Consider the following 15,978-nt stretch of genomic DNA (forward strand, 5'->3'; position numbering starts at 1 on the left):
GACCTTCCACCCTCTGCAACCCACAATGACTCTGGATCCATAATCCCAGAGAGATAGAGAATGGGAAGGCTATCAGGAGGGGATGGGATATGGAGATCAGGAATTGTGCGGAACTGTACCCCTCTTATTCTATGGTTTTGTTAATGTCTCCGTTCTTAAATAAAATAATAATAATAAAAAACACAAAAAGAAATTATATAAAAAGCTAATTTATTTTTTATTATTATTGATTTAATAATGATCAACAAGACCGTAGCATAAGAGGGGTACAATTTCACACAATTTCTACTACCAGAGTTCTGTATCCCATTCCCTCCTTTGGAATCTATCCTATTCTTTATCCCTTTGGGAGCATGGATCCAAGATCATTATGGGGTGCAGAAGGTGGACCTGGGCATTGGCAGGTCCATCCATACTCCTAGATTTTTCTGTCTTTCCCGAGTGGGGCAGGGATCTGGAGAGGTGGGGTTCCAGGCTACATTGGTGAGGTCAGTTCTTAGACGTTGCCCAGAAAACATAACATAGATTGAAGCACAGAGAAAACACTTATCACAGGCCAAATGCCTACATCCAGTGGACAAGAATTCCCAGTGTGAGCATGCACATCTCCATACTACCAACACATGTCACACACATGAGAATGGCAGTATAGAGGTTATTAGCCATATTTTATTGGAGAACATCATGTGGTCAGGTAAGGTTGTTTTACTTGCCCAAAGTCAAACTGTTTTGAATAAATAGTGCTGCTTTTAGGAAACTCATCATCACTCCTAGAGTAATGTTTTTATATCTATTACCTTCCTCACAAATAAAATGCTACATATACAATTTGTTCTGGTGTTTTCCAACTTCTAGAGGCCCAGGGGACATAAGAGATTGGTGCTGGGAACCTAGTTCCTGTGTGATGTCCAGAGGCATCTCACAGCCAAGACCTTAAGGTTGCCTGTTCCTGCCCCTCAAATGCTTGTCTTCTTTATACAGACTTTCCCACCTCACAAGTCAGGTTGCAAAAAGAAGTCACTGAATGGACTTAAGATTGTATTGCTGGTGGGAATGTAAATTGGTACAGCCTCTGTGGAGAGCAGTCTGGAAAACTCTCAGAAGGCTAGACATGGACCTTCCATATGACCCAGTAATTCCTCTCCTGGGGTTATACCCCAAGGACTCCATAACACCCGACCAAAAAGAGGTGTGTACTCCTATGTTCATAGCAGCACAATTCATAATAGCTAAAACCTGGAAGCAACCCAAGTGCCCAACAATGAGTGGCTGAGAAAGCTGTGGTATATATACACAATGGAATACTATGCAGCTATCAAGAACAATGAACCCACCTTCTCTGACCCATCTTGGACAGAGCTAGAAGGAATTATGTTAAGTGAACTAAGTCAGAAAGATAAAGATGAGTATGGGATGATCCCACTCATCAACAGAAGCTGACTAAGAAGACCTGAAAGGGAAACTAAAAGCAGGACCTGATGAAATTGTAAGTAGGGCACCAAAGTAAAAACCCAGTGGTGAGGGGTAGACATGCAGCTTCCTGGGCCAGTGGAGGGTGGGAGTGGGTGGGAGGGATGGGTCACAGTCCTTTGGTGGTGTGAATGGTGTTTATGTACACTCCTAGTAAAATGTAGACATATAAATCAGTAGTCAATTAATATGAGAGGGGGAAATCAATTGTATGTCTCAAAGTTTCTCAAAAGACAAACTGAATCTTTTTAATATATAGGCTGTGTATTTGATATGCGGACTCTCTCAAAAGCCTAGACCAAGTAAATTAGAAGCATCCAATAGCACAGCTATATACAAGATACTGGGTACTGTACAGCAAACCATAACAAAGGGACTTTTCAAAGTTAACCCAATTAACAAATAATGTGATGATAACATTAACTATCGATTGTTTTTTTGAACCCTAAGACAGCAGGAACCTCACATCTTCACTATAGAGCCCCTACTTCCCCCAGTCCTGGAACCCTTGGATAAGGCCCACTTCCCCGTATGCATCTCCCAATCCAAACCAAATAATATTGCATCCGCCGATCACAACCTAACCAAAGCAACGATTGCCACCTCAACATGCTTCACCTCAGACTGTATCCAGAGACTTCACGTGTGGAATGACAACCCTTCAGCTTCATTACTCGGGTGAGACCTTTCCTTTTATAGTACACTCTAATTTCATCTCAGGTAGTTCACTTTCTAACAAAGTCCCATAATCTAGATATACACCAGTTTCTGTGAGAGAGAGCTTATGTGCACACGTATCCATAAACTACTGCAAAATATATACCTGAAAGCAGAAGTACACTAGAGTTTGCAGTGAGTACCTCCCTAACACTTCCTCTCCACTATTCCAAGCTTGGGATCCATGATTGCTCAACAAATTGTTTGGCTTCATATGTTAACTCTCTTTTCAATCACCAGGTTCCAGATGCCACCAGGATGCTGGCTAGGCTTCCCTGGATTGAAGACCCCACCAATATGTCCTGGAGCTCAGCTTCCCCAGAGACACACCTTACTAGGGAAAGAGAGAGGCAGACTGGGAGTATGGACCGACCAGTCAACGCCCATGTTCAGCGGGGAAGCAATTACAGAAGCCAGACCTTCTACCTTCTGCAACCCTCAACGACCCTGGGTCCATGCTCCCAGAGGGCTAGAGAATGGGAAAACTACCATGGGAGGGGGTGGGTTATGGGGATTGGGTGGTGGGAATTGTGTGGAGTTGTACCCCTCCTACCTTATGTTTTTGTTCACTAATCCTTTCTTAAATAAAAAATTTAAAAAAAAAAAGATTTGTATTTCCTCCCCCACACCTATAGACATCTAATCTTTGACAAGGAGGCCCAAAGTATTAAATGGAGGAAAGAGGCTCTCTTCAATAAGTGGCACTGAGAAAACTTGTTTGAAACATGCAGAAGAATGAAACTAAACCACCTTATCTCACCAAAAACAAAGGTCATCTCCAAATGGATCAAGGACATGGATGTTAGACCAGAAACTATCAAATACTTAGAGGAAACCATTGGTGGAACACTTTCCCACCTAAACCTCAAGGACATCTTTGATGAAACAAATCCAATTGGAAGGAAGACTAAAACAAAAACAAATCAGTGGGACTACATAAATTGAAGAGCTTCTGCACAGCCTAACAAACCAACGCACAAAGAGGCCACTCACAGAGTGGTAGAAGATCTTCTCATGCCATACATCAGACAAGAGAGTAATAACCAAAATATACAAAGAGCTCAGCAAACTTAGCAACAAAAAGCAAATGACCCCATCCAAAATTGGGCAGAGGATATGAACTCTGTTCATTCACTACAGAAGAGATCCTGAGAAAGCCGTGATATATATATATATATATATATATATATATATATGGTATATATACATATACTACACAGCTATGAAGAACAATGAACCCACAGTTTCTGGCCCATCTTGGATGGGGTTAGAAGGAATGATGTTAAGTGAGCTAAATCAGAAAGACAAAGATGAGTATGGGATTATCTCACTCATAAACAGAAGTTGAGAAAGAAGAACAGAAAGGAAAAAGCAGGATTTGTCTGAATTTGGAATAGGGCACCAAAGTAAAAATCTCTGGGTTGAGTGCAAGGGTGGAAGTTCAGCTTCACTGGGAGGGGGTGAGGGGGATGAGACACAGTCTTTTGGTGGTGGGAATGGTGTTTATGTACATTCCCATTAATTTGTAGCCATATACATCACTATTAAATTGATATGAGAGGGGAAAATTGATATAATGTCTCAAACTTTTTATTTTATTTTATTTATTTATTCCCTTTTGTTGCCCTTGCTGTTTTCTTTATTGTTGTAGTTATTATTGTTGTTGTTGTTGTATAGGACAGAGAGAAATGGAGAGAGGAGGGGAAGACAGAGAGGGGGAGAGAAAGACAGACACCTGCAGACCTGCTTCACCACTTGTGAAGTGACTCCCCTGCAGGTGGGGAGCCAGGGCTTGAACCGGGGATCCTTATGCCGGTCCTTGAGCTTTGCGCCACCTGCACTTAACCCACTGCGCTACAGCCCGACTCCCCAAACTTTTTTTTAATAAAAAAGGAAACACTGACAAAACCATAGAATAAGAGGAGTACAACTTCACACAATTCCCACCACCAGAACTCCATATCCTCCCCCCTGATAGTTTTCCTATTTTTTAACCCCGTGTGAGTACGGACCCAAGGTCATTGTGGGATGCAGAAGGTGGAAGGTCTGGCTTCTGTAATTGCTTCCCTGCTGAACATGGGGGTTGACAGGTAGATCCATACTCCCAGCCTGCCTTTCTCTTTCCCTAGTGGGGAAGGGTCTGGGGAATTGGAGCTCTAGGGCACAATGGTGGGGTTATCTGTCTAGGGAAGTCAGAATGTCTCAAACTTTTTAATGTGCAGACCATAGGATGAGTCTTTGATATGTTGACTCTCTTATAGTTTAGACCAGGGAGAACAGAAGCAACCAGTGGCACAGCTATAAACAAATAATGTCAAATGACATAAATTATGGTGATGTCGTGTATGATACAGCAAATCCTATAAAAGGAATTTTTCAATGTTAACCCAATTGCCAAATAATTTGACTAAAGCAGTAACTATCTATTGCATTCTTAAACCCTAAGACAGCAGGAACCTCCCACTTCCTCTGTAGAGTATATATTTCCTCCAGTCCTTGAACCTCTAGGGTGGGTCTCACATTCCTGCATGCTTCTCTCAATTCATACCAAATGATATTTCATATGCCAGTCCCAGCCTAGTCAACATAATGAGTACCACCTCAGCATGCTTCACTGCAGACTGTGTCCAAAGACGTCAGGCATGGAATGTCAACCCTTCACCCTCATTACTTGGGTGAGACCTTTCCTTTCATAGGATTCTCTAATTCCATTCCAAGAGGTTCACTTCCTAACACAGTCCCGAAACCTAGATATAGACCAGGTCCTATGAGATAGAGCATAGGTTCACGTGTACCCATAAATTGGGGAAAAAATATATACCTGAAAGCAAAAGTGTACAATAGTCTACAGTGAGTCAGTATAAAGTTCATAATGAAACCATTTCTATTTAGACTTAGATACCCTCATCACCTACTTACTATTATACTTCATTCACTCACTCCAAAGCTAACCTTATCAAAGCAAGGACTGCAAAAGCTGCATAAGGCCAAGAGACTGGCATACTTTAATGATGACTCTTTAGTAACTATCAGGCCACCCTATCAGCCAGGGCCCTAGTCGGACAGTCCTGAGATTCCCAAATAGACATGATGGGCCTAGACATTGAATAAATCCCTCTCCCCAATGTTACCAGTCATTTCTATCAGGAACAATACAATAGAACTCTTTGTGGGCCCCCATAGGACCTTGCCCTCAATGTGGATCAACAATGGTAGACAATGTTCCATCCTCCAAAGGGAGGCTGGACAGCATACTTTATGTCTCACCTGAAGGAGATAGGTCCTGAAACTGGGGCAGCTTGGAATGTTCCTACTCATGACCACAGAATGTGAGCTCAGATCTACAGGGATACAGAAATCACATGGGCTTTTAAGCTGAATATGGGTCCAAGATCAGATCAAATCGATGGGGTTTACAATCAACAATATTTATACACCTTTGCCATATTTGGGAGCTACTCTCTTCCCTGATTCAGCTTTCTGGTCCTTTTTCCAGCCATGATATCATCTCCCCAGACAATAACTTGGATCCACCCACATATCAGATGTCACACTCAGGGAAAAAAAAAAATAGTGTAGTCATGGGCCCTTTGGAACACAACTAAAATAGGCCTACCAGCTATCTACAAAACAGAGACCCCCCCCCCCCAACTCTTCATCTGCAGTATTCCAGCCTTTAGGTTCATGATTAGTCAACAACTTGTTTGGTTTTATATAGTAACTCTCCTTTCAGCCACCAAATTCCATATGCTACCATGATGCCAACCAGATTTCCCTTGGCAGATGACCCCACCAGTGTGTCCTGGAGCCCCGTTTCTCCAGAGCCCTGCCCCACTAGGCAAAGACAGAGACAGGCTGGGAGTATGGATCATCCTGTTAATGCCCATGTTCAGCAGGGAAGCAATTACAGAAGCCAGACCTTCCATCTTTTGCATCCCACAATGACCTTAGGTCCATACTCTCAGAGGGAAAAAGAATAGGAAAGCTATCAAGGGAGGGGAATGGGACATGGAGTTCTGGTGGTGCGAATTGTGTGGATTTGTACTTCTCTTATCCTATGGTTTAGTAAATTTTTACTTTTTATAAATAAATAATAAAAATTTAAAGTCATTTGTATTTCCTGTTGAAGCATTAAAATGTATTCGAATACATATGCATCTACATAAAGAAATTAGTAAGAAAGACTAATCTCAAATCCTAGAATATTTCATTTCTTTTTATTGCAGTGTAAAAGGCTTTATCAAGGTAGTGAGTGGTAGCACACCAGGCTGAGTACCCATAGTACTAAGCACAAGGACCTCCGTTCGAGCCCTCATTCCCCACCTTCAATGGGGGTACTTCACAAGCAGTGAAACAGGTCTGCAAGTTTCTATCTTTCTCTCCCTCTTTATCTCCCCCACTCCTCTCAATATCTCTTTGTCCCATCAAATAAAATGGGGTGGGGGAGAATGACTGCCAAGAGCAATAGATTTATACTGCTAGCACTGGCAGTGGGTAGATAGCATAATGGTTATGCAAACAGACTCTCATGCCTGAGGCTCCAAAGTCCCAGGTTCAATCTCCCGCACTACCATAAACCAGAGCTGACAAGTGCTCTGGTAAAAAAAAAAAAAAAAAAAAAAGTATACAGCCAGCACTAAACCTCAGCAATATCCCTGGAGGCAAAATATATTTATTTATTTATAGATTTATCAACACCAGAAAGGGCAGAATTTCCTGAACTGAATGGGATTTTCTTTCTAAAAGAGAAAAAGCAACTAAAAAGTACTTCCTTTCCACTGTTCTCTACTTGTATAAGTGGAACCTCAGCAGAAATCAGAGCATTCAACTTAGGAATATTTAGGGAAGAAGAGGTTAGGGTGACAGGAGGGAAGGAGGTACTCTTGATTTGAATCCTATTAAACCCTCCCCTCTTATTTTTTTTTTTCAGAAAGTGAAGAAAACTAATTTTGACTATGGGGATATCAGGCAGGATTTTCAGCATCACGGGCACCTTACCATAATGATATACTTTTTTCCCATTAAATAATAAAATATGCCATAAACTCACACAACTCCTCAGACCCAGGAGACATTAAACCAGGCTCATCAAGCACCATCCATGTGGAAAGATATACGTATATTTTTACCTGACACATGCCTGTTTCCTTTGAAGCTGCCTCAGAATCTTTCTTATGAACTTACACTTATTCCTTTCCAAAACACACAGTAAGAGGAGGAAGAAGAGGGAGGGTGTGAGGAAGGAAAAATTTAAAGATAATTAGAAAACAGAAAAGAAAAATTATAGTATCTGTGAGGAAATGAGCATAAAATAGAATGCAGGATTCTTAATGATATAATTTCTGGATTACTTCTTTGTTTTTCCAGCTTGCAGGTAAAGATTTTAAGTGACTGAATTTTAATTGCTGCACTTTCAATTTGGGGTTATTTTCTGTGCTCTTAACTGGGAGTAGTCAGTTATTTTATCTTTTTGAATTCTTTTTAATTCCAGTTTGATTAAAAAAAAAAGAATGTCTTGTTGAGGCTTATATATTTAAGTCAAGTAAAGATACAAATCATGAAGGGAGTCGGGCGGTGGCGAAGCGGGTTAAGCGCAAGTGGCACAAAGCTGCAAGGACCAGCAGAAGAATCCCGGTTCGAGCCCCCGGCTCCCCAACTGCAGGGGAGTCGCTTCACAGGTGGTGAAGCAGGTCTGCAGGTGTCTATCTTTCTCTCCCCCTCTCTGTCTTCCCCTCCTCTTTCCATTTCTGTCTGTCCTATCCAATAACAACAACATCAATAACCACAACAGTATTAAACAACAAGAGCAACAAAGGGGGAAATAAATAAAATAAATATTTAAAAAGATACAGATCACGAATTCTATCACAAACATACAAATTATCAGATTTATATAGAATATCATTATTAAACCCCAAGGAAGAAGAACATCAAACAGTTAAAAAAGAAATATCAGACATTTAAACATTCCTGCTGAGAGTTTAAAATAGACACAGAACATTCTAAAACTGTTTTTTTTTCCATTTAGACAGCATAAAAAACATCAGAAACAAAGATATGTTTGAGCTAGATAGTAATATCCTAAGCATCTGAAAGGTAGCATCCATAAAAACTTTATGAGATGAGCTAAATTTATTCCAGACAGAAGTCTTCATTGACTGACAGCCTATTAGGTTGTCTTTATTGTCTCTCTTCCTTTATAGAGCTGTCACACAGAGATTCTGTATGCTCAGCCAATCATGGACGATTCCTTAAAAACCCTGGAGAAGAAAGAGATTGGGACATCAACCATGTAGATGAAAACTCCTCTGCAGTTATACTGAGAGCAGCTGCCCAGAAATCTGAGAGTCTTATGAGATGCTCTTCAACAGAACAAATGACAAATCCCACTACCCAAACATAAAACATTTCTCACAAAGTAAATGCACTAAATTTGAACCACAAAGCCATAAATTTTGAAAAACTATCTTTATCATAGATATTTATGTCAAAAGAGACAACAAAATTACATTCCTCATGACTTAAATGCTCCAATATAAGTAAGGTCAATTGACAAATATTATACTAATGTTCTAACAACACTTGTAGAAAAAATACATATATATTATATGGGCTCAATATCCATTTTCTACTCATCTGGAACACTGGGCTAAAAATCATTCATAAAAGAAAAGATATCTGCTAATTTTAAAAATAATTTATTATTAGTGATCTAACACTGGTTTCCATAACCATAACATTGTAGAGATATTGTTCAGTGTGTGTGTGTGTGTGTGTGTGTGTGTGTGTGTGTGTGTGTGTATGTAGCTCACTACATCTACCACCAAGGTTTTTATGTATACCATTTCTTATCATTTCCTGGTACCACATTAAAAATATCAACCATGCCCCCACATATACTGAAAACTAATTTTTGACAAGGGAGTCCAAAATATTAAAAGGAGAAAGGAGAGTCTTTTCAACAAATGATGTTGGGAAAATTGGGTTGAAATGTGCAGACAAATGCAACTGGAACGTCACATATCACTATGCACAAATATCAACTCCAAATGGGTCAAAGACATGAACATTAGATGAAAAACTATCAAATAAATGAAGAAACATTGGCAAAACACTCATGATCTATGTTTTAAAAATATCATCAAAAACAGCAAGGAAAACAAAAACAAACTAATGGGACTACATCAAACTGAAAAGCTTCTGTACAGAAAAGGAAACCATCACCAAAATAGGAAGACACTCTACAGAATGGGAGAAGATCTTCACGCAGCACACTGCAGAATATAACCAAAATACATTAAAAGCTCAGTGAACTCAACAACAAAGTCTCAAATAATCACATTGAACATGGAAAAGACACTGAAAGAATCTTCACCAAAAAAAGAGATCCATAGGCCAAACAGACACATGAGAAAAATGTTCGAATTCACTGATTATCAGAGAAATACAAATGAATACAACTATGAGATGTCACTTTACACCTGTGAGAATGGCTTACATTAGAAAAGACATAAACAAACAACAAATGCTGACAAGGATGTAGTGAAAGGGAATCCTTCCACACTGCTTGTGGGGAAATGTTTCAACCCTTATAGAAAACAGTCTGGAGATTGCTCAGAACACTACGGATGGGCCTACTATGTGACCTGGCAATTGGTCTCCTAAGAATTTATGCAAACAAAACAAAAATACATATTCAAACACAATTTATAATGGCCGAAACTTGGAAGTAACCCATATGCTCAATAATAGGTAAGTGGTGAAGAAATGTGTGGTGTACATAGACACAACAGAATACTACTCAGCTGTGAAAAATGAATGTCAACTCTTGCATCATCTTAGATGGAAATTGAGGGTATCGTGTTAAGTGAGACAACCAAAGAGGAGGTTATATACTGGAAGATCTCACAGGAGAGACTTAAGAAACACAGGCAAAAAGAAAAACACAAAGTGAAACTTGGACTGAGTGGGGTGTATTATACAAACCAAGTCTTTAGTGAATGATATTCTTGAGAAGATTTTTATCTACAAGGGACTCTCCACTAGGGGGTATTACCCAAGCTGTGGGCTTCAGTCACATGCCATTTTTTTGAGCAATCAAAATTGAAGAAAAAAAGGAAAATGACCCTGGATAAACTGGGACACTGATTGAAGAAGAAAGGTCGATGAGCCAATTTGTTTTGTGAACTATTCAGTATAATCCCTTGGGCACAGGCAGCAAATAAAGTGATACAGATCACAATGTTATATAAAGGGAATGAGTTTGAGATAGAGAGAGACTGGGGGTGTATTGTGAATATTAATGCTTCTGTTTATAAGGTCTAAGTGTACCTTCCTGGAATGAAACCTCAAAGGAAGCTATGTCTCAAATGGACTTGAACAGGATCCCTGCTGAATCTTCTTCTTCTAGCGTTTGCCCTTCTTCTGTAGCCAGTCAACAGCGTCAGGTTGAGCCTGATGTAAAGTTTCGAGACCTCCTTTGAATCTGGAGAGGTGGCAGTTGTTGACTATGTGGGTCATTGTCCGTAGCCGCAGGGGCAGTTCGGGTCGTCTCTGGCTCCCCAGCGATGGAACATAGCGGCGCACCGGCCATGGCCTGTTCGATAGCGATTGAGGAGGGCCCAATCATAACGTGCTAGGTCAAAGCCAGGTTGACGCTTGCAGGGGTCTGTGATGAGGTGTTTGTTCTTTACCTCAGCTGACTGCCAACTCTGTTTCCAAGAGTCTGGAACAGAGAAGTTCAGTGTAGGCATAGGGGACCAGATTGGATGATGAGACGTCAAGCATTGGACAGGGTGGGCGAAGATATCCGCGTATATTGGCAGGTCCGGTCAAGCGTAGACGTGGGAAATGAACTTAGATGATGCCGCAACCCAACGAATATCTGGCGGGGCGATGTTGCTAAGAACTGGCAGCCATGGAACCGGGGTGGAACGGATGGTTCCAGAAATTATCCTCATGGAGGAATATAATTTGGAATCGACCAAGTGGACATGGGGGCTACAGAACCATACTGGGGCACAGTATTCTGCAGTGGAATAGCATAATGCCAGAGATGATGATCGTAGTGTGGAAGTGCTCATGCCCTGTGAGGAGCTAGCCAGTCTTGCAATGATGTTATTCCTCACGCCCACCTTTGCTGCAGTTTTTATGAGATGTTCGTGAAATGACAGGGTGCGATCGAGAGTAACACCAAGATAGACTGGCTGGGCTTCATGCCGGATTCTCGTATCATCAAGCTGCACATTAAGCTCACGTGAGGCCGAGGCATGGTGTAGATGGAAAACAGATGTTTTCGCAGTGCTAGGGACTAGTCGACATTTTTTACAGTAATCAGATATCAGAGACATGTCTTTCGTGAGTGTTTCCTCGAGGATGTCAAACTTGGATGCCTGAGTTGCACAGCAGATGTCATCGGTGTAGATGAACTTCCTTGAAGAAGTTTCTGGAAGGTCATTGATGTGAATATTAAATAGTGTAGGAGCCAGAACAGAGCCCTGGGGGAGGCCACTTGAGACAAGTCTCCATCTGCTAGACTTGTCACCCAGATGCACCTGGAATCTTCTGTTTTGGAGAAGAAACGATATAGTGTTGGCCACCCATGGAGGCAGGCATCTTGAGATCTTGACTAGGAGACCACGATGCCAGACCGTGTCATAGGCTGCTGTGAGATCAACAAAGACAGCACCCATCTTTAAATTCTTCTGGAATCCATTTTCAATGTAAGTTGAGAAGGCCAGGACTTGTTCACAGGTAGATCTTCCTGGGTGGAAACCAGCTTGGGTGGGTGATAGGAATTTCTCTGTAAGAGGAGAAATTCGTGACAGAAGCAGCCTCTCAAGGAGTTTGTAACACACGGAGAGGAGAGAAATTGGTCTATAGCTGGCGGCCAGTGTTGGGTCTTTCTTTGGTTTCAAAACTGCTATTATCTTCACACGATGCCAAATTTTGGGCATAGATTCGGATTCCAAGATGTGGGACAGGAATGTAGTGAGCCACTTCTTTGCTGCGGGGCCCAAGTTAAGAATGAGTTCTGGGGTGATGTTATCATAGCCAGCAGCCATTCCCGGTTTAACCCTCTTCAAAGCGTCTTCCAGTTCAGACAGTGTAAAGGGAGAGAGTTTTGGAGATGGACAAGATAAATGGAAGTGGGATGACCACTCATGGGAAATTTCTCTTTTCTAGACTGGGTCAATCTTAGCACATCCAACTTGAGTTAGGTGACTGGCCACTGAGTTTGGAGATACGGGAGGATGGGAGACGGGAGGGGGTTGGCTACCGGCACCCAGACTATGAAGAAGCTTCCAGGCCTTCCTACTTGAGTGGATGAAGTTCAGACTTTCCGTGAGTTGTTGCCAGCGGGCTTGGCGTGCTGCATCCAGGGAGGTAATGAGATGGTCGGCCACATCTGGGTCGCCCAACTCATCATACTGCTTTAGTAGTTGCTCTCATTCAGCATCAAGACAAGGTGTATAGTTAGCATGTCTCCCACAAGGAATAGCTTGGGAAGCTGCTTTGAAGATGGCTTGGCGGAAGCACCTGTAGGAATCTTCAGAGGGGATAGAGTTAATTGGAATTGCAGGAATAGATTTGTTGGTAAGATCACTGAACAGATGCCAGTTTGCTTTCCGAAAGTTCTATCTTAGTTTCTCTGAGCACAGAATCAGTGGGAGCTGGAGACCAATATGGATGATAGTTGGGAGGTGATGACTGTGCGGGAAGTCCTTGAGAACTTGTCTTGTAGCGGGAAAGGCTTGGCCGTTGACTGTGCTAATCCAGCACAGGTTGGGCGACGAGTCTTTATTCCATCTAGCACTGTGAAAAGAGCCTGGCTGTTTGGGATAGTATAATAGGGAGAGGTCATTCACTGAAGCCCAGTTGGCTAAAATAGAGCCGTCAGCACGGGTGGAGGAATATCCCCAGTCTTGGTGGTGACTATTAAAGTCTCCAACGTAAACGGCTGGGTGATTCGGGCTAGGCAGGACCTCATTATTCCATGAGGCACTGGGAGGCTTATATACGTTGACGAGCTGAATAGTTCCAATAGTAATGGAGTCGTAGAAGGTCGAAGAGGCCTTATGGTAAACATCCGCAAGATACGATTTGGCGTACATGGCTCCACCGTGTTTAGGATGGAGATTATAGCATATTAAATCGAATCCACTGATGGTGAATCGAGCAGCTTCATCGACTGCTATATGTGTTTCTTGTAGGCAAATGACATCTGCCTGATGCTGTATCGCCAATTGACCAACAAGAACGCGTTTGGCAAAGGACTGCCCCTCAACATTAAGTTGGAGGACTCGAAGAGCAGGACCAACAGCTTGAAAGCTGTCAGGAGCTGCTTGTTGCTGACTTTGAAAGTGACTGGGATCCACGTGGATTCAGTCGGCTAGGAAGGATCGTCAGTTTCCCCAATGAATGGGTACTCACGGGATGCACCACGGGAAGGTCAATCCAATGCATTGAATCTTATTAAAGCCGATAACTTACTCTGAACCTCAACCAGAAATAACTGAACCTCAACTTTGAATCTTTTCCTATGAATGAAAATCCAGATGTTACAAAATAATAATACCTAAATTTAAAATGCACAGAAAATCTTGATCCAGCAGGAAACCTTATCTCTCTATTCTGTCATGTATTAAAATGGAATCACAATTTTAACTACGGTTTGAGGTTAGGAAATCAGAAACTAATAAAGCTATATTCATTGACTGAACAACTAGTTCATGGTGTAAGCTACACCCAGAGAATGTGAATAGTCAAAGCAAAACTTAGACTGGAGTTGGTGTATTGCACCAAAGTGGAGGGAATGATCAGGTTCTGGAGCATGATGGAAGAGGAGGACCTGGGGGGTTGGGGGAGACTAGATTGTTATGTAGAAAACTGAGAAATGTTAAACATGTAAAAACTATTGTAATTTACTGTTGAATGTAAACTAATTATCCCCCCAATAAAGAAAAAATGAAAAAAAAATAGTGGAGTATGACTAGAAACACATAAAGGAGCAAGAAAACACAATACTAATTGGTTTTTACATATTATCTCATTTGGTTCTTTAACACTACTATAAAATAAGTTATTTCATTATCCCCATTTCATAGATGAGGAGACCAAGTCTCAAAGACTATAAAGAACTTACTCAAAGTCAAGTAGATATTCATTGTTGGGACTAAGATCAAAATATATTTTAGCCTAACTTCAAAGCTCCAAAGGCCATGCATTTAATCCTAGACCTTATAAGACCTTGGATTATCATGGGATAAGAGTGGTGATTCAATCCTTTACTAGAGTGGTATATATACATAAACAAAATGCCAGATGACTAGGTGAGAGATGGGTATGAAGAAAGATGAATTTATAATTATTATTCCCACAGTGTACCACAAACATCACTCCATTAGGGAGGCTGGAACCCTTTTTTCATGTGTTTTGTTTTGTTTTGATAGAGAAAGAGACAACGAAACCACAGAACTGAAACTGCCTTTAGTGAAGTAGGGGTCAAGCTTAAACCGGGGTCTCATGACAAAGTAGCATACTATGCACATGAATTATCTCACCTGCCTCTCTATTTTCTTCTTATCCCAGTTCCTGCTTTCATCTTGAAAGACTTGATTTTATCTATAGACTGTTGTTTTCTGTATGCCTGCACCCTCCTTTCTTTTGTGCTTTAAACTTTACACCTACAGTATTATTCCATACCATATTAGAAAATATATTTCACAGATGCCCTTGCCATTAGATGGAGAACCTCTCATGATTAATAAAAAGATTAATCTTATCTAATGGCCTTAGTTTCTAGCACAGAGCAGGCACCTATAAAATAAACTAATTAATAAATACATAGGATTTAAGAAAAGCAGTTTTTAATGATAAAGTCAGATTTTCTGCTTTGGTTACCAGTGGAGATAAAAAAGGAGAGGAATGAGAATAGGAAGATGCAGAGGAGATAGGAAGTTTGCGAATGCATCCCCTCAGGCAATATGGGACTCTCAGTGCCCTGGAAAGTTCATCCCCAGCAGTACAAATCTGCTGATATCTATCTATATATCTATCTGTGTATCTATCTATATATCTATCTATATGCCTATATCTGTATCATCTATAATCTATCTATCTATATACCTACCTACAAAAAATATTAAGGTGAACTTGGATACCGTTAAATGAGAACCATATGCATGAGTTATTTGGTTTGTTATCTCCTGCACTTCATAAAACTAAACTCCTTAAGATGAACAGCCTTTTTTTCCCCTTTAATTTGCATCCGGTAGCTGGAACACTGACAGAAATATAGGAGGAATTGAATAACCATTTACTAACACTTTCTCTGTTCCTGATTCTCTCCACAATGTAGGAAAGGAAAGGTGATTTGACTCCCTAAAATCTTCTCTGCAGAGCAATCCTGGGATTTACAGGATATGGACTGTGGTTAGCATATAACACAACATTTTGCATATGTCAAGAGTTCATGCCCTTTATGTCTCTCTCTCTCTCTCTCTCTCATAGACAGGGTGTGTACACATGCACTACAGCACTTCTTTTCATCATTTATGTCACTGCTTGATTTTGTTACAATAAGCATACCTCCTGTTCTACCAGCACTTCCCTCCTATAATGCTCCATTATGCTCCTTTTTCAATAGTGTAAAAGAACACAGAGCAGAGGTGCTCCGGGGGTGAGGTCATGTGATCACAGGAGCAGATTTTGCTAGTTAAAAGTGTCCAATAAAAATGGGAAGTTGCTTCCTAAATGTCTTTGAAAGTCTGTGGTTTAGCTCATGATATC

Source organism: Erinaceus europaeus, chromosome 3 (genome assembly GCF_950295315.1).
Source record: "Erinaceus europaeus chromosome 3, mEriEur2.1, whole genome shotgun sequence".
Lineage (NCBI taxonomy): Eukaryota > Metazoa > Chordata > Mammalia > Eulipotyphla > Erinaceidae > Erinaceus > Erinaceus europaeus.